This window comes from Macrobrachium rosenbergii, chromosome 4 (assembly GCF_040412425.1).
Source record: "Macrobrachium rosenbergii isolate ZJJX-2024 chromosome 4, ASM4041242v1, whole genome shotgun sequence".
In the NCBI taxonomy this organism is placed as follows: domain Eukaryota; kingdom Metazoa; phylum Arthropoda; class Malacostraca; order Decapoda; family Palaemonidae; genus Macrobrachium; species Macrobrachium rosenbergii.
The window spans coordinates 79,755,420-79,776,773 of record NC_089744.1 but is presented as its reverse complement, the minus strand read 5'-3'; the positions used below and the strand labels follow the sequence as shown (position 1 = coordinate 79,776,773).

The 21,354-nt window shown below is 35.9% G+C and overlaps 1 protein-coding gene across 1 annotated transcript in view; it reads right to left on the bottom strand.

Moving 5' to 3' along the window:
* The window catches only part of LOC136838375 (uncharacterized), a 626,385-nt gene that overhangs the window by 475,306 nt on the left and 129,725 nt on the right, over nucleotides 1-21,354 (bottom strand). The window lies entirely within an intron of this gene.

The window sequence follows — 21,354 nt, the reverse complement described above, 5'->3', positions numbered from 1 at the left end:
AGAGAGAGAGAGAGAGAGAGAGAGAGAGAGAGAGAGAGAATCAACACTGTAAACAAAAGGACTAAATACTGTGTAAGGGTTGCACAAATGAAAACTATTCAGTTGAGAAAAAATTCTTGAGTACACGGAAAAGAAACAAAGCATTGACAGAGAGGCAAAATAAACAAACACAATTACAAATTTTCGTGAAGGTAGTATTTAACAATAAACATTAATTAAGCAGAGTAATCAGGAGTGACTGAACTGCAGAAGAATGAAATAAAAATGATGAAGATTTAATCCTTGTAAATGTGGCAAAAATAAAGCTGATAAATTTGATAAGGGTGATGTTACACAATTAAAAGACAGAGAGAATATTTAAAATGTTCTGTCTCATTTAGTAGGAACCATCTCGTGTTTTATAATTACTAGAGTTCGCGACGAAGAAGGGATCTTGAAGATTAGGTAATTGAAAGCGGAAGAAAATAAAATTGATGCACTTCACGACAGGAAGAGTACTTTAGCCACGGGAATCACAGTCCTAAGAAAACCAACTGTACTACAGAGTATTCTGGTTAATGCAGCAAGATCTGCCATTCTGGGGAGTTTGTTGTCTGTGGAAGGCCTTCTATGTCTCTGCAATGGTACCGTGTTCAGATACTGGTCTTCGTTTTCTTTCACATATCAGGCAGATACGAGTGATGACGCTTCTATCTAAAAATCCACAACTTTCTTTATACGCACAACGCCAATGGTATGAATTCCATAATCTCAAAGACAGATGGATGTATGGAAAGCAAACTGGTTAACGTCGGTCTGATATGGAGAAGGGCTAACCATTTCAAAGAAGCAACATAGATGATTTAGACTAAGGCTGGGGAAATGAATGTTAATTATTTTCAAATAATTTAGATTGTTTCTTGCAATTAACAGTCCATCAGCGTTTGGTCGTCTAAGACTAAAGATCATCAACAGTTTCAACAATCTGAAAATTATGATTGGCCCAGCAAACAAAACTCATGCGTATACCTGTAAAAGAAAGGGAAGAAATGTTAAACAAAGAACTGTCATCTGTAATCCTTCAATTACTCTTTATATATATATATATATATATATATATATATATATATATATATATATATATATATATATATATATATATATATATATATGTATATACATATATATATATATATATATATATATATATATACATATAAATGAAAATCATGTATGTAACCTGACTGATGCTGCTGCGTAAATGTGGAACAGGCAGGCAATGTGCTAATACAGCATACACAAGTGGGGAACAACGGCTTTGGCGAGATTGTAAACAACTATCAACTTGTTGATCCTGCGTTGAAAGAAGTAAAGACGCTCAATGAATTATCCCTCATTAACGTCTCCCGAGCAAAGTCTTGTAGAAGACTTCCAAGAACGACTTGTGGCACAATGAACACGGCCGTGCGATCCGATTTCCAGCGCTCGCCTAACAAACTCATATTGATGGTTTGATTGTGGTTCGATTGTTTGAAGACGGATTCCAGAGCCTTCCTATTGTACGCGGTCTTGAAAGACAGCGTGACCTCATTCCCAGTTAACGCGGCGATGCGAATCTCTTTGATGTACGAAAATGATCGAACTAAATATAGAATTGAATTGAATATAGAATTTAGGCCAAAGGCCAAGCGCTGGGGCCTATGAGGTCATTCAGCGCTGAAACGGAAATTGACAGTAAGAGGTCTGCAAGGTGTAACAGGGCAAAACCTCAAAGCAGCTGCACTATGAATTGATCGTTAGGAGAGGGTGGAAAGTAAGATGGAAGAAAGAGAATATGAAAGGAGGTACAGTAAAAGGAACGAAAGGGTTGCAGCTAGGGGCCGAAGGCACGCTGCAAAGAACTTTAAGTAATGTCTACAGTGCACCGCATGAGATGCACTGACGGCACTACCTCCCCCGCTGGGACGAAAATGATCGAAATTGATCCATATTCCACTCTTCGCTTGCGCTCAATTTGCTTGTTTTACTTATAAAAATTTATTTTCAACTGTTATTTGGGTTGGCTTTGTACAGACCTACTGGAATCACTTTTTTTTCTTAAATATACATTACGCAGGACACTCCCTATGATTTACTGTCGGTGAAAATTGAACTGTCGCGCTGTAAGCAAACTGCAACATATTGTAAATTTACATTTCTAATCGTGATTAACGACCAGTACTCTGCATTATGAGTGTGAAACAGAAGTCCGATGGCCCCTAAGTTAAGATTTTCAGTAATTCTTTCAACATATGAGAGTTTTAAATCATATTTCAAGCATGTCGTTTTTATGGGTCTTTAAATTCGAGGACCTCTTGTCAATACTTTTATTATTATAATTTCTAAAGCTTTTGACAGGATCTGGCATAAGATGTTTATAGTTTCATTCTTCTTTGTAAAATCATTAAAAGGTTTTTTTACCAGACCTATCTCTTGCTCCTTCAGTTGACAATGGAATGTCTGCCTCTTCTCTATTGTTAAGGTATTGTTCCTTAGGAATCCCGCCCACCCCCCAACATCCATTTGCTTCTTATATTGATGTTGACCTCTAAATCTTTTCTTCTCAGGCTCCTACTTTCTTAATTTGATGTTTAAAAATGTGGAAACTGAACTAAGACATATCAAGCAAAAATATCTAATGAGGATTATTAAATTATATCTGTTCAAGTCTGGCTCAAGGAAGGTGGGTGTTCTGTTTAGATGTCACATGTTCTCTCTTCCCTGAGAAGTTGGTTCACATTTATGTGGTACTTAGAAGTCTTTGAATAAATTTCTGGTTTCTGACTGGCGAAGGAAACGGTACCAATGCAGTAGTGAAGAACTGAAAAAGTTTTCTTATGGCTTTTCCTAACAAAGCTTAATTTTGCATTAGCTCCCATATGACCTGGACTACCTAACTTTAAAGCAGTGGTTCTCAACCTGGGGGGCGTCAGTAATTTCCAAGGGGGGCGCGAGCCCTATGGAAAAATTAAAAATTCTCTATTTACATTCGTTATTCTCTTATCAAGGGTCGCTAAGAAGCAGTGTCAAGTATCTCACTAAGTCATTCCCAAAAGAATAAAAACACCTCTCTCTCTCTCTCTCTCTCTCTCTCTCTCTCTCTCTCTCTCTCTCTCTTTCCTTTAAATCAAGGAGGGAATTTTACTTATAGATGCAAAGGGGACGTAGAGGGAAGAACAAACTCTTAGAGGGGGCGTGGTAATGATAAGGTTAAGAACCACTGCTTTAAAGGCTCTATGAAAAATAACTGGAAAATAAAGACAAAATATATAGAAATAAATAATAACAGACCAGGAGAATGCTAAATACACGAGGGCAACAGCGGAGGAGAAATTTCAGGACTCTGAACAGAAAAGGACGAAATGGGAAAAATAATGTCTAAGATAAAAAAAAGAAAGACTTTTGACAATTTATTTCCTTTGTCTTCTCCTAACTGCCTTAAAAATAAAGTCTTTTTCTCCTGATTAAAATGATAAAAAGGCTTTCTCCGCCTTTACCAGACTTCCTCAATTATCTTTATTGAGATCCTGCTAAACTCAGATCAAAATTCTTAGGATGTTTAACTCGCTTAACTCTCCCGTCAATATGACACGGCAAAAGTTAAAACGAACCTCATTACTTCCGCCTCCCACAAGAGAGAGATCAATCCACTTAGCCAGGGAAGACTATAAAAGAATTTCCTTTACTTAGACCACTCACGACCGAGGCATAAATCACACGAAGACTGCAATTCACTTAACCGATTGCATAAATCAGAAAGGATGTCTCGGCGACCGACGACCTAACATGGTATCAACGGCTCAGTGGGTAAACCAAAACGGTCTAATTAAACTTGTTTTAATTCCACCGACAGAACAAAGAGACTACGAGCATCGTATTACGGGCGCCGTGGCGTCTCGTGATGGATTTTAAAATGATTTATACCGGTCCTTAAAGGGCGGTTAATTATGGCCTCTCGAAAAACGATCTCGTAATTAAAAACCCAGTCTCTCGATTAATATAGAATTAGCAAAAAACTGATTAACGAAAACGATTCAGTGGCCTACGGTGAAATTTAATTATCATGTCACGATCAAAATATTTCTGCAGTAAGAGTAACAATTTCCTTCATGAAGACTATGAAGAACAAACGCATTCTTTAAAGGTAAGATGGAATAAGACCCTATTCTTGAGTGTAAACTTTGTATATGATTAAAAACAAACTTATAATATTTAAGCTTTGCGAGAGTACTGTCCCAATCGGAAGAAGTCCTCGTAAAGCTTAAGGATTATAACAACTGTATGTTTAACAATATCCTCAGGTTTACACTCAATATAGGGGTTTTATTTTATTCTTAATTTTCCTGATGATGCAATCATAGTTACGAGTTGCCAAAGCAGACATTAATAAGCCCACTGCATTAATAAACCTGAATTTTCATTAAGTAAACATGATTAGAAAGGCACCTGTAATCAGACGTTGTCAGAAAACAGAACAGCCTCTCTTTAAATATACAATATAATGAAAAACTGCTCTTATCTTCACCGAGGTATAATGATAATTATATAAAAGGAATTAAAAGCTAAGATATTATTACTTTAGAGCTTTCCCTCATAACTCTTATATTCAGTCACATGTCCTCAGGTTATAGAGAATAACTGGGTAACTGAAAGTCGTATTTATAAGTAATCCCAGTTTTGAGGATTTAAAATACATGCAAATTTCAGATATCTTAATTTTTTCCTTCTAGTCATGCAACGCTTGTGTTTATTTACATTTTCATTTATCTTGCAATTAACCGCAGACATAATTAACCCAAAGTTCCATTTGTTGACCGTACAACACAGATCACGTATTACCTGAATTTTCCTTTCTTATAAAACTTATTCATTTACATATTTCAGCTTATATATACATATATATATATATATATATATATATATATATATATATATATATATATATATATATATATATATATATATATATATATATATATATATATATATATATATATATATATATATATATATATATATATATATATATATATATATATATAAAACATACTTTATATAAAAAATACCTAAATCACATGGGCTCAAATATCTCCATTGTAAGTTAAGATTTGCAAATAAAAAAAAAATCTAAATTGGCTTCTAGGCGATATAGGAACTTCAGCAACCATATCAAAGAAAGCATTACGCCCCGGGAAAAAGTTCATTACCCTTTTCAAATAAATCAAAATAACGCCTGAAAAAGAAATATGACAACATCAGCGCATTTCAACAAAAAAGAAAAATGCCTGAAGAATCATAAATCACTAAGCTACTTTCCTGAAAATGTCATACTATTCATCGCGACAGACCTTTGACATTAAAATATTGGTCAATCTATAATATTCAGCCTAATAACAATTAACTTATAAATACCAGGTCAAGATATCCATTTGGAAGCTATTAAATACACTCTTGAGAGAGAGAGAGAGAGAGAGAGAGAGAGAGAGAGAGAGAGAGAGAGAGAGAGAGAGAGAGAGAGTAGGATAAGAAACTTAAAGTGAGAAAGATCATAAACAATCACACACATTTTTTTTTTTTATTATTGAGCAATTAGAATCCACCGCATCATTACTCTTACTCCAAAATCAGTGAGATGTTCAGTATATGTTATATTAATAGTGAATTACTGATCCTATTCCGAAACCTGACCTTCAATGCCCTACACAATTTGAAGATAGAATTTGGGAACATGATAACTTTTCAGCCCCACCATCCAACAAACGAAAAGAACTGAATGGAACAGATTCCATTATATATATAATAGTCATATTAATTAGGGGCATATATATATATATATATTGTTTTTATATATATATATATATATATATTGTTTTTAAAGGGCGGAATACGTACGTTACACCAATCTGTGAATGAAAGAACATAAATCTTCTACCAAGTCAGGACATCCAGATTATTAAAATTAAGAAAACTTTCTGTTCCTTTCACTTGCAATGCTAATACAAAGATGGTATCAACTGTACCACAAACTGCTTGCTTTTGTATGCATAACTGCCATTCTCCGATTCGTGATTACGCTTACACAAATTGCAGTTACGGAGTTAACCTATAAAAGAATATGGAATATTTTTCTAATTAAAAAACTCGACTGATGTATCAAAAATTTAAATTTTTTATTTAGAAACACACCTCATATATTAAAAAATTAATCTTTAACTTAAAAACATCACTGTGATATAACAAAACCAAGTAATAGTTTACAACACAACTAATATATTAAACAATTGACTGAATTTAAAAGCACAACTAATATATCAAAAAAACGAATATGAAAAAATTATTTTTTAATTAAAATCACAAACGATGTATTAAAAAATTAACTTTTTAATTAAAAACAGAGCTCATATATTTAAAAATTTATCTTTAACTTAAAAACATAACCAAGATATAAAAAATTCAATTTATAATTTAAAACACATCTAACATATTAAACAACTGATTTTTCATTTAAAAACACAGCTAACATATTTTAAAGAATCATTCTAGTTTTAAAACACAACTAATATAATAAATTATTAGGCCGCGTGATTTTAGAAATGTATGAATAAAGACAATGACGCATAAAGGGCGATGGGACAAAATTTTAAGTAAAAACTTATTTAAACTCCTGCGGTCTCTCTCGCGGAAAAAATATTCAAATAACCATTCCAAGAGTCTATGTTAGTTACTGTTACGTCTGACAGATGATAATTGTCAGACTCAATTTAATAATTAAACGGAAGATCTATAACAACTGGAAACCGGAATCGTATACACAACCAGAGAGAGACAAAAGTACATCATAATGAAAATCTCATGATAGTGTTGAAACAATTTACCATAATAATTAAAGGAGGTAGGAGTGAAGTGGAAATTAACAAGTACTACTTTTGTTTCCGTTAATAACATGAACTCCAATAACAATAAATAGAGAAATGTATATCTACCAATCACGAATAACTAAGATAGCCCTCGAGATAAATGAACAAAAATGAAGTCTATGAAAAAAACCAATGGTCAATGACTTTGATGTGCCAGGTGTTTTTGTAACTAGCAGCGGTGGTAATTAACCATTAATGATAATAACAACAGCAATATTAATAATATCATCAATATTAACTCTGGACAAAACAGCCAGCTATTCATTTTCGACGGTAAAAAAAAAATTGGAGAAGGAAAATACACCAAAACAATGTATACAGTTATTCATTAATTAGCTAAAGTTTTCTCTTTCTTTCTTTCCCTCTCTCTTTCTTTCTTCCTTCCTTCATTTCTTCCTACCCAATTGGGGGAAAGCGATGCATCAGGAGCGAACTGCATTAACGCATTCTGCTGCCTGCATTGAGCAAGGACAAGAGATTTAAGATTAATCTCGACTCTATGAATAAAATTTGCACCAATAAGTGGATGCAACGGCTCTGCCGTTATAATATTTCGTCGGGCTCCTAATTTACGATATATCGTCCCCCCCCCTCTCCCCCACAGACGTCGCGTCGAGAGAAGAGGAACAACAAGAAACAAAGATTTTAATCGTAAGTTTACGGAGTCAGTAATATCGGTTAAAACCCTAAAACTATTCTCCTTGTATTTTAATGATTTACTTATCTTTTTATCTATTTATCTATATATTCATTCCTGTAATTTATCTTTTTTCTTCATGTCTGATCTCTTCTTTCTGTATTTTCTATTACCTTCTGTTTCTTCTTTCAAATGCACATCACATTATTTGGCAGCTTGAATTTCAAGTCAGTGGCCCCTTTGGTGGGCTTGTTCCACATGAATAGGGTTCATCTTCTGAATAATAATAATAATAATAATAATAATAATAATAATAATAATAATAATAATAATAATAATAATAATAATAATAATAATAATAATAGTATGAAAACATAAAAAAATACAAAGCCTTAATAAATAAATGAATAAACAGACAAAATATATATACATATATATAAAGAAATAAACAAAGTAGAATCGGCTCTGAAAACTGGCGTTGGCAAAAAAAAAAAAAAAAAGTAATACTCTAACCACTCGTCAGTTGCATTCATGAACAAGCTACTGTGTCGGATTTTCGACGGATTAAATCTCGTCTTGACAAAGCTCTCCAAAAATAGGAGTCGCTTCGCAATATAAGAGAATAAATCATTTTTGCGCTTTCATCATTAAAAGATATGATGACACAAATGGATGGCGGCCTTAATATTTCATAAATTATTTCAGCGGGCGTTGAAGGCCCGTGAAATGGAAGTATGGATTTATATACACAGTATATACATGTACATATACATATATATACTGTATATATACATACATACATACATACATACATACATGTGTATATATATATATATAAATTTATATATATATACACATATATATATAAAGAGAGAGAGAGAGAGAGAGAGAGAGAGAGAGAGAGAGAGAGAGAGAATTATCCCATTTTTGGCAGAGGTCAGCCGGAGTCAAAGACTATACCTTTAGATTGTGATTACGAGATATATTTTCCAAAATTTGTCGTCTTTTTCTTCCGAGTACGTTTTGCTGCCTCTTCATAGTTGACTGCTGACATTGCTGCTTATAATGACAACGTCACTACTTACTACAACTTGATATAAGTAAAAATATTGGCAGACACAGACAAAAACCTACAATAATATCTCCCCAAATGGTTCGAAGCCTGTGGCCAACTTCCAAAGGAAATATCATGGAAATTCATTAAAAACATTTGTTGTAATCTGCTTGTAAATAAACCAGACCAGTAAACATATTAAGATTGTCTAAAAGAAATAATAATTTACATTCAAAATGCTCTGAAGAATGGAACTAAATATCATAGGTACGGAATAGCAAAATGTTTCAGCCATACCAGGTTATTGTGGCCAAAGTTAGTTAAACTATATATATATACATATATATATATATATATATATATATATATATATATATATATATATATATATATATATATATATATGTATGTATACACACACACACACACACACACACATATATATATATAGGTTGGGTCGGAGAGTACTTGGCTGGTAAGGTTCAGAGAGTACTTGTGTAGGATTGCTAATCGACAGCCGTTTCTATGGCCCCCTTGAGAATCCCACGTCGTGAGGCGTGGGGCTAGCAACCTCATCTCAAATTCGGCGTTGGAAAAACAAGGTTCAAACCTTTCAGGTACCTAACCTTTCACGGAAAGTGCGTAGGTGTTTCTTACACGCCCCCCCCCGTACACACACAAATACGTAGATACATACACACACATATATACAATATATATATATATATATATATATATATATATATATATATTTATATATATATATATATATATATATATATATATATATATATATATATATATATATATATATATATATATATATAGATGTGTGAGTGTGTGCAGTCACTTAGACACCTTTTAAGCATGAGGGGAGAGAGAGAGAGAGAGAGAGAGAGAGAGAGAGAGAGAGAGAGAGAGAGAGAGAGAGAGAGAGAGAATGATGACTCATGCAAATTGGCTTTAACACTTGAAACCAATGGAACATTGGCTCTAATGGCATTCTATTTTACGGAAAGCGACGGAGGTTAATGAGACCTGATAATACGAGAATTAGAGACATAGGGGGGAATCAGAGAAGGGAGAGTCGGATGAAAGCGAAGTGAATAGACTAAGAAGGGGGAGAAAATAGAGAGAGAGAGAGGGAGAGAGAGAGAAATTTGCGTATGATGAAAAAAAATGGATTTCTGAGGATTATTTCTGAAAGTTTATTTGTGCTTTTATAAGCATGAAGGTGAACATGTATATGAATGATATGTGTACACTAATCTATACGTCAAATCTGCAAAAGATAAAAACCCAGTACATTTTTCAAATTATCATAAAACCTCAGGTCAGTGTTCTTGAGACTTTCTGTTCAAAAGTAAGATACGCAAGAAACATGAAACTTAAAAAGAAAAAAAAATGAAAAACTATAGTTTTACATCACTGAACTATCGTTACAAATTACAAATAATTGGGAGTATAAAAGAATAGAAAAATACCAAAGGGTAGATTTTAAAAACCATAAGAAAACAATAAATCAAGAAAAATTAAAAGCATCAGACCTAAATAAAGATAGCTGTATTACATAAAAAAAATCTGACCACGAAAAAAATAAATTACGGAAGGAATCTGGAATATAAAAACGCTGATAGAACAAAAATAAGATAAAAAAAAATTAGCAGGCAACGTAGGCAGCCTGACACGCCAGGTAAAAAAGTTAAAAAGAAAAAAAATATTGTAAAAAAAAACGGCTATCTAAAAAGAAAATGGGCTGCCCTGCTGCCTTCAGACCCATATTGGATCTGTCTGGTATAAAAACTAGATGCTCGTTGGCAGACGCACGCTGGATTTTAATGGAGAAAAAAAATCACAGTACCATCTGTGAAAGGAGAGAGAGAGAGAGAGAGAAAGAAAGAAAGAGAAAAAACTTGAATAATAGGAAACCTGGCGCTGAAAGGAGGCAATAAGACGATCGTATCACTCACGAGAAACGCAGTCAAAAGAGACGTCTTCGAAACAAGTTAGGTGACATTACTGCGTTTTTTGAAATATTTAGTTAAGATGAGTATTGGGAATCTGTCATTTTTTCATCTAAGAGAAACGCCAAATAAAACCGGCAAAACACTAAATATATAGAAACGTTATTTATGCTGACTTAAAGTTCATACATACGAACATCCATATTATGTAATATACTTACGATCACGTCCAAAAAAATGTAATCAAAAGATGATATAAAACTGTATGATCAAGCTTGTGTAGGGGGAAATTGTGAACAGATCTGATACCGAGGAGAAAGTTACTAATTGTTTCTTTTCAGAATATGGACAAGCAGTTAACCAGTAAACAGGCGATACTGTACGGGCAGGAGCTGATCTTTAATTTAAAAATTCAAATTAGGGACAGGCGAAGAATTAGAAGACAAGAATATTTGCAACCACACATCTGAAACATGTCCACGGTGAACTAATTTAAAAATTCATTATATCAACTGATTAAGTTGATGTTTTAGAAACCTGTGGATACATCAAGAGCCCCATGAACTGAATTCCCATTGCATTCGATGAATTTAACTTATAGTGGACTTTATGGTAGAGAATCAGAGACTTTGGGTTTCATCCATAAACATTAACTAATCTTGTCAGCGATGGTATTTGAGTAACTGGTTCAAAAAGGAATTTTCCAAGGATTCCTCATTTCTGCAGCTCACAAAGATTGATACCTAGACGTCCTCAGAAAAAAAACCCTAAGTTTGGGAACTTGCTACATTCACTTCAGAAACAAAAAAAATTATGAAATTATGCTGAGTGACCCTTCGTTACAAAATTACCAAGGCATCAAGCAGGAAACAACCACAGCTGTACCACTGTATTCTAAGCAAGCTCTGTGAGTGTACGAAGACAACACCCGAAGAATCTGAAGAAAAAAAATCCGACCGTTAATAACACTATGCACCAACTGTACAGCAACAAGAAAAAACTGTGCACCAACTGTACAGCAACAAGAATAAACTGTGCACCAACTGTACACAACAAGAAAAAACCAACTGTACAGCAACAAAAAAAACTGTGCATCAACTGTACATCAACAAGAATAAACAGTGCACCAACTGTACAGCAACAAGAAAAAAACCAACTGTACAGCAACAAGAAAAAACAGTGCACCAACTGTACAGCAACAAGAATAAACAAAACTGCAATGCACCAACTGTCAGCAACAAGCATGCACCAACTGTACAGCAACAAGAATAAAACACCAACTGTGCACCAACTGTACAGTGCAACCAAGAATAAACAAGAATAAACAGTGCACCAACTGTACAGCAACAAGAATAAACAGTGCACCAACTGTACCAACAAGAATGTACAGCAACAAGAATAAACAGTGCACCAACTGTACAGCAACAAGAATAAACTGTGCACCAACTGTACAGCAACAAGAATAACAAGCACCAATAAGAATAAAACCAAGTGCACCAACTGTACAGCAACAAGAATAAACAGTGCACCAACTGTACAGCAACAAGAATAAACAGTGCACCAACTGTACAGCAACAAGAATAAACTGTGCACCAACTGTACAGCAACAAGAAAATACTGTGCACCAACTGTACAGCAACAAGAATAAACAGTGCACCAACTGTACAGCAACAAGAATAAACAGTGCACCAACTGTACAGCAACAAGAATAAACAGTGCACCAACTGTACAGCAACAAGAATAAACAGTGCACCAACTGTACAGCAACAAGAATAAAACTGAATAAACAGTGCACCAACTGTACAGCAACAAGAATAAAAACTGTGCACAGTGCAACTGTACAGCAACAAGAATAAACAGTGCACCAACTGTACTGTACAGCAACAAAATAAACAGTGCACCAACTGTACAGCAACAAGAATAAACAATAAACAGTGCACCAACTGTACAGCAACAAGAATAAACTGTGCACCAACTGTACAAGAAAAAGCAACAAGAAAAACTGTGCAGCAACAAGAATAAACAGTGCACCAACTGTACAGCAACAAGAATAAACAGTGCACCAACTGCACAACAACAAGAAGAAAAACTGTGCACCAACTGTACAGCTAAGAATAAACAGTGCACCAACTGAACAACAAGAATAAACAGTGCACCAACTGTACAGCAACAAGAAAAAACTGTGCACCAACTGCACAGCAACAAGAATAAACAGTGCACCAACTGTACAGCAACAAGAATAAACAGTGCACCAACTGTACAGCAACAAGAATAAACAGTGCACCAACTGTACAGCAACAAGAATAAACAGTGCACCAACTGTACAGCAACAAGAATAAACAGTGCACCAACTGTACAACAAGTGCACCAACTGTACAGCAACAAGAATAAACAGTGCACCAACTGTACAGCAACAAGAATAAACAGTGCACCAACTGTACAGCAACAAGAATAAACAGTGCACCAACTGTACAGCAACAAAAAAACTGTGCACCAACTGTACAGCAACAAGAATAAACAGTGCACCAACTGTACAGCAACAAGAAAAAACTGTGCACCAACTGTACAGCAACAAAAAAACTGTGCACCCACTGTACAGCAACAAAAAAAACTGCACCAACTGTACAGCAACAAAAAAAACTGTGCACCAACTGTACAGCAACAAAAAAAACTGTGCACCAACTGTACAGCAACAAGAATAAAAAAACAAGAATAAACTGCACCAACTGTACAGCAACAAGAATAAAACCAACTGTACAGCAACAATGCACCAAAAAACAAGAATGTGCACCAACTGTACAGCACCAACAAGAATAAACAGTGCACCAACTGTACAGCAACAAGAAAAAACTGTGCACCAACTGTACAGCAACAAAAAAAACAACTGTGCAAGAAAAAACCAACTACAGCAACAAGAATAAACAGTGCACCAACTGTACAGCAACAAAAAAAACTGTGCACCAACTGTACAGCAACAAAAAAAACTGTGCAATACAGCAACAAAAAAACTGTGCACCAACTGTACAGCAACAAAAAAAAAGTGCACCAACTGTACAGCAACAAAAAACTGTACAGCAACAACTGCACCCACTGTACAGCAAAAAAAAAAAAAAAAAAAACTGCACCAACTGTACAGCAACAAAAAAACTGTGCAAACTGTACAGCAAAAAAAAAAACTGCATCAACTGTACAGCAAAAAAAACCAACTGTGCACAAAAAAAAACTGCATCAACAGCACAAAAAAACTGTGCACCAACTGTACAGCAAAAAAAAAAAAAAAAAAAAAAAACTGCACCAACTGTAAAGCAACAAGAAAAATATATACCGTAATGGACATGGTCAGGTGCCTTATCAAGAAATGCATCAAGTCATAGAATCTCATTTAATGTTGTTTATAAAAGTAAGTTCAGTCTCAGAAATCTAATAAAATTGATTCGAAAAAAGCCCACAGAAAACAACTACAGTAAAGGAAACACCTCGCCATGACTGACGCAGCATCTACTTAGCACACAAGCGCAAATCACGTAAACCAAACAGCGTGTATACATCTTAACCCTCCTGAATTCTTGCATTTTCCAAATATTTGAAAAAGATGATAAACCACGCAAATTAAATACTTGGAAACTAAATCTGAAAATCAAATACATTCCTCAGAATCTCTTGCAATACTTTTCGAAATTATTTTGTTGCAAAGACATGGAAGATAACTTACACTGAGAGTATTTTCAATCGAAAATACATGCAATCGGAAAAAAAAAATAATCATATCTAAAGTGTGACAAAAAATTAAACCTTCCCTGAACGGAAGCTCATAATTTTAGAAATGCCAGAATAACAAAGACAGCAACTATAGATGGCAGTAATAATAGCTGTAGTATAACTACTACTAATATGAGTACTGACAGCAATACTTATATAGAAATTACAGAACATTTATGAACTTTTGGAGCAATACTGCTAACTGCGCACTCATATTTTTTCATTCAAGTCTCATTACAAATAACCCAATGTTTGGGAAATTGCCGGTTTTCCCTTTAAAGTACTTATAAAATCGAAATATGAGGCCGATGAGAAACTCTTGACCCAGGTATACAAGAACCCAACTCGAAGAATATTGCAAAACATGACAGCAGTATTTATAAAAAATATGAGCAATTATAATTGCACGAGGAGAAGGAATTTTTACAAAAATAACTTACCACAACAAAGTAGCTAATCAGCTGAAGGTTTGGTGACGGAGGCTTCAGAACTGCACCGAAAACCCTAAAGAAAAGTAAACTAGCCAGGTGCAACCTAAGAGAGCAACACAACACACTGCATATACGTATTGGGATAAAAACTGAAGCTAGACCTAAGCCATTAAAACTCTGAAGGTAGACTCATGATAAAACACATTAAAAATCCACAGTCAGTATCGTACGAACGGATAGCAAACGAACCGATTTCGTGCAAATTTAGAGCCGATTTCATGCAAATTTAGGTCTATGCTGGGAGGATGACGGAGGCAAATTCCTGAGATGTATGCTAGTATTGCACCAGCCCCGGTTTTTTTGCCATGTTCCTAGGTTACGTTAGGCTGGGTTAGGATACGTTACTGTAATTTATATTTTGGGTGTGGGAAACATAATGAGATTATTTCCAAGAAAATTCTATGGTTAGTTTTTAAGATATAGCGTCCCGCTGGTTTCAGGGAAAGGTCCCGTCACTCTGTTACATCTCGGGAAAATGCTGCCGGGAGAATTAAAGGTTACAATTACAAATACAGTTACATCCCATTTCCGTTTACAAACAAACTGTAACAATTATATGGAAAATCACACATTCTACAAAATCTAATTCTGTAGGCATGACAAATGTCAAAGGTACAAAAGATAACTATCATAAAAATCAGGAAAGTTAAACATTCAATTATTATTTAGGAATAAATATCGATAATCGTATTAATTCAAACGTAATTATTACATGATTGCAATACTACTAATGAGACTGCGAAGGGGACGCAAATTTTATATTTACTACGAAATGAAATTTAGAAACCGGACGGGGGTCAGAAAATGACCCTCTGATAATCATATCTGCGGAAGTTAAGGTAAAAAAAAAAAGACATTGTATAGAAATAACACTAGGGGAAAAAAAGATGAGATATAGATAAAGCCTACTTCTCACTGTCATCAGTCTTGCACATACACACGCACAAACACACAAACACACACACTTACACGTACATACAAAGTTACATACATGCATACATACATATATATGTGTGTGTGTGTGTGTGTGTGTGTGTGTAAAGACAGAGAGAGGGAGGGAGTGCGAGGTGAACTTTAACTTTCGTTTCTGAACTCTGAGGCGATGTTACTTTAGTAATCTGAAAGCGAGTGTGTTGCGCGCGCGCGCGCGCGTAGGTCCGTGAATCTCTGCGAAACTAAAAAAAAAAAAGGAACTCCGAGATTTTTTTGAAAGGGAGTCGCGAGAGCCAATGGTCCCCTAACAGAGAGCATTCCACAACCCCTCCATTAGCTATGAATAGCAAATGTAAAAACAAACATGGCGACCCTATACGCCTCCTCAGCCGAGGCCCCTGGTCCTATGAATAATAAAATCAGGCTAAACAAGTGTCATTTGGACCGAACTCCCGCCTCCTTCCTCGCTGGGGTGGAGGAAGCTAAGCAATATGTTACCCGACTAAACATTTCTCTCTTTTTTATTCTTTTTCTTCGTTTTTCGTTTTCCTCCTCAAGAAAAGCGAAGTGATTGTGTGTCAACTTCCGATGAATGCGAGCGATTTTTTTTTTTTTTTTTTTGTGACTGGGAGTCACACGGCAACGGGGTGGCCTTCTTTGAAGACTTCTGAAGGAAGTGGTTCTTCGTTTTTGTATTAAAAAAAATGAGGACACTGCATTGAAGTGTTTAAATGATACGAAAAATATTTCAAGAAATTATATTCCCGTGGAAATCTTCAAGACTTCTGAAGGAAGTGGTTTTTCGTATTTACATTTTAAAAAATGAGGACATTGCACTGATGCTTAAATAATACGCACAAAATTTCAAGAAATTATATTTCCTGTAAAAATCTTTAAGCATCGATTAAAGAAGGAATGAGAGAAAAGGACGAATGAATGGAATACAAAAATAAGTCATGAACAGAATGAAATGCATGATACATTCTTTACGAAGGAATGAAAAAGGAGAAAGAAATAATTGAGGTACAGAATAGCGAAAGAATGAAGCACCGAATTCATCAAAGAACGGAATATAGAGAAAAGCAATAGAGAAAAACAATGAATAATAGGCAATTAAAAAAAACAATAAAAGAGGCAACAGAACAACACGGAATGAATTAAGGAAACCGACCAGCAAAGCAAAGAACAGAGACCGAAGAAACAGAAACAGAACAGAGAAATAACGAATTAAGCATAAGCAAAGGAATGGAAGAGAAAGGAACGGAATGCCTTCTTAAGACGGGGAACGAAACTGTCTTTGGCAAAACATAACGCGGGGGGCAATTGCGTCTCCCTACAAACGCTCCGCGGAACACTCTAAAAGGAAATGGCTCTAAACGGGTCATCTTCGTCGATCCATTATGCAAATGGGAGAGCCACAGAGAGAGAGAGAGAGAGAGAGAGAGAGAGAGAGAGAGAGAGAGAATCATGACTGTACAGGGCGAAAGGGTGCGCGCGCAACCTTTTGCTTCCGTAGACTTAATCTAATAATAGCTAATAATAGCTGGTAGCCTTGGGCTCCCATGTACGAGAGAGAGCGGGCGTAGTAAGCAAGGCGGCAGCAGCATTTAGATGGAAATAAGCCTACGCTTTCTGATGGAAATAACCGAGCGATCATTTGAATCTTAATACGCTCAGGTGAGAACGAAGCACGACGGGATTATGACCCTTATGCTAATCACAAAAGAAACCACCCCCGCCCCCCTCGCCAAACTTGGGGAGCCAACCTGACCTTGCAAGAGTCAAGAAGCATTGTTGAAGGGGGGGAAGGGGGAGGGGGGGGGGATCTTTGGAGAGGTTCCCGAAAAATCGATATCGATTCTGATGAGCGTCCCTCCAAAGAAACCTTTACGAGCGCGCGATTGTCATTCAAATCTGGCTCTCTTTCTCTCTCTCTCTCCGTCAGAACGCAACTTATAAAAACGCGACGCCTCAAAGAACCTTTTAATCAATTAATCCCTCGGGTTCAGACACCGCCGCCGGTTAGGTGAGCCCCGCTTGAATCAAACGCCTCGAATCGAAAGCGATAAGCGAGCGCGGTAATCATATTTGCCAGTTGCACGGCCTCCAATAGAGAGAATTTACGATTATTTACCTTTGAGGGGGCTCCGCAGTGTTGCATCTCTATAACCGGAGCTGGGAAGAAGAAGAAGAAGAAGAAGAAGAAGAAGAAGAAGAAGAAGAAGACGGAGAAGAAGAAGAAGAAGGAGGAGGAGGAGGAGGAGGAGGAGGAGGAGGAGGAGGAGGAGGAGGAGGATGAAATCTGATTAAAGGAGGGAATCGAATATCAAAGGCTCTCTCCTAAACGATACTATCGAGCTGAGATCTTGAACAGTCTCCGTAAGAGTCGAGCCGCCCTGGATGGTATAATGTAAACAACAAAAAAACATAAAAACAAAATGAGAAACTTAGGCAGTGTAATACATACTAAAGGTATAATAAAAAGGTGCGATGCACGTTAAACTTGAATGTAAGCATCACCTAAAAAGTAAAGCGTGGTCTTATACTGGCAATTAAACTTTAAAAAAAACATCATTTGATCATAGTTTGCAAAGCAGAGCAAAGGCCAGTCTTGGCGTGTCTTCATATTTCGTACACTCTACTGGCGTGTCTAAAAAGATATAAAATTCATTCTATAAAATTAGAAGATTTTTCCCTTACCACTGCCATTTTTAAAAGTATTCTTTTTTCCTCATAAGATTAAAAAGTAATAAATGGAAGTAAAGAGAAAAATGGAAAAGTAGTTTATTCTCTACTCTTTAAGATTCATTGTACACGAAATTTAGGCTTGATATGGCAATAAACAAGATCATTTTTGTGTGATGATTATATTAATCATTATTAGCCAGTTGCAAAAGTAGCTGCAAAAGCATCATGGTACAAGTCTCAGGACCCTAACTGGGAAAATTTTCCGAAAGAGAAAGAGAATTTTAAAAAGTAGAGAATAGACTACTTATACAATTTACTTTTTCTTCCATTTATTACTTTTTAATCTTACGAGGAAAAAAGGAAGAAAACAAGTAAGATGGAACAATTTATGTGCAAAACGACTCATGTGAACCTGTTCAACAAAAAAATTAACGTTTTTACCTTGTCTGAACTAAGTTTTAATGACTCAGCTATAAGAATGGGAGGATCGTAATTTAGTTAAAAACCTCTATGAAACGTCTAGAAAATTTTGTGATATTGAACTTCAAAAAAAAAAAAAAAAAAAAAAAACTGTTCGAATTACCTCCATTTCTACTAATAAGTGGTGGAAGGGAGTATTAAAGAAAACCTGAAACTAAACTATGACCATACTGATGGAAAATATTTTACAGCGTCCACAATGAAGTAACTGAGCGGTAGAACCAGAGATTACTATCGAGATCAGGAATGCGAAATTTCATAGAAAACAATTTAATATCCGAGTCAGTCGCTGAAGACTAAACCCGGAAACAATACTCAAAGTATGGCAAAATACAAGGACGAAAACATTTCTCAGAACAGACATCGTCTCCAGAAATCTTGGAAGGCTGTTTTCAACGATCGGATTTTTTTGCAAAGGAAAAAAAATACAAGTAAAAAATGCGCCGAAGAGACAGTTTTCTGTACAGCCGGTACAACGTATAATCAAGACCACCGAAAATAGATCTATCTTTCGGTAGTCGCGGTATAATGCTGTATGAGCCACGGCGCATGAAACTTTAACCACGGCCCGGTGGTGGCCTGCCGTATATCGTTGCCAGAAGCACGATTATGGCTAACTGTAACCTTAAATAAAATCAAAACTATTGTGGCTAGAGGGCTGAAATTTGCTATGTTTGATGATTGGAGGGTGGATGATCAACATACCAATTTGCAGCCCTTTAGCCTCAGGCGTTTTTAAGACCTGCGGGCGGACAGGAAAAGTGCGGACAGAAAAAAAGTGCGGACGGACAGACAAAGCCGGCACAATAGTTTCTTTACAGAAAACTAAAAGATAGGCTGGATCTGTTTCTAAAAAGAGAATCTACTGTCGAGAATTACACCTAGATTCTAAATGAGATAAAAGTTGCAGAAACACTATCAATAAAAATGTGTAGGGGGTGTCTAATATCCCAGGCCTGCTAACAGTTATACTTTGAGTGCTGTTACGGTTGTTAAGGTTCAACTTCATCTCTCATAATTTGCACCAGGCACTAATTTGAACTAGATCTCTGTTAAGAGATTCAAAGCCACAGGTCCATATTCACAATATTTTCTTTCTAAATCGGAAAACATTTTGAGGAATTAAGGGCTCCTGGGGAGAGAGAGAGAGAGAGAGAGAGAGAGAGAGAGAGAGAGAGAGAGAGAGAGAGAGAGAGAGAGAGAGAGAGAGTTCGCACTGGTTATATGAACATCCTGTTACTGCAATCTGAAATGAAGAGCAGTGTATCAGCCTCTCCCCCGTAGGGTAGTGCCGTCAGTGCTCCTCACGGGGTGTACTGTAGGCATTACTAAAAGTTCTCCGCAGTGTTCCTTCGGCCCCTAGCTACAACCCCTTTCATTCCTTTTACTGCACCTTCATTAATATTATCTTTCTTCCATCTTGCTATCCACCCTCTCCTAACTATTATTTCATAGTGCAACTGCTTTGAGGTTTTCCTCCTTTTACACCTTTCAAATCTTTTACGGTCAATTTCTGTTTCGGCGCTGAATGAACTCATGGGTCCCAATGCTTGGCATTTGGCCTAACTCTGGATTCCATTCCATTCCATCTGCCTCTCAAAGTGCAACCTCATCCTACGTTGAATGGAGTACAGAAGGTTGCCATGAGTTGAGAGGTAGGAAAAGGCTAAATACAATAGAAAATCGATGTGGAGGGCACACCCATTTGTAATTCTGTAACGTTCATTACGTACCTTTGGTGGTATTATTAATTACGCACCTAATCCAGTGGACACAATATATATCAGATGTTTATGGTAATATATTCTTGAGTACTAACTTATATTTCGAAACCATAATATAAAAACTTCTAAAATTATCATCCTCAGAGTCCATAATTAAGATTTTACACAACTTCCACAGTCATCTTCTACTGTTATTTATGACAGATGTGTCTTCTCTTATTAATCATGAGCAGGAGACACCTAATATCCTCTTACACGTTCCATACAGACCCTTTCACTCAGTAGAAATTTCCCAAGCTCTGAAAAAGGCAAATAATAATATTATAAAGAAGAAAGAAAAATGAAAAGAGTTATAGTACTTTCCGCTTCCAATCTGAACACATTAGTCAGAGCGAATTCCTTCCAGCCCCAAATCCAGCTCCTGATAATCTCTCACCTTGCCTGCACCCTCATGAAAAATATATTCAAAATAAATTGTGATTCTATCTCACGTTTTCATGCCTTTACGTCCCAGAGGAGGAGCAGGGAGAAGTTTGCTGTTCGGCGTGGGTGGGTGGGTGGATGGGTGTTTTCCGAGGGGGTGATTGACTTAGGGGGTTGTAAGTTAGTAAAGAAACGGGTCGTAACCCAACGTAATCGGATGAGGTGCACATTTCGCCTTACTTGAATTTGTTCCTCCCAAAAGAAAT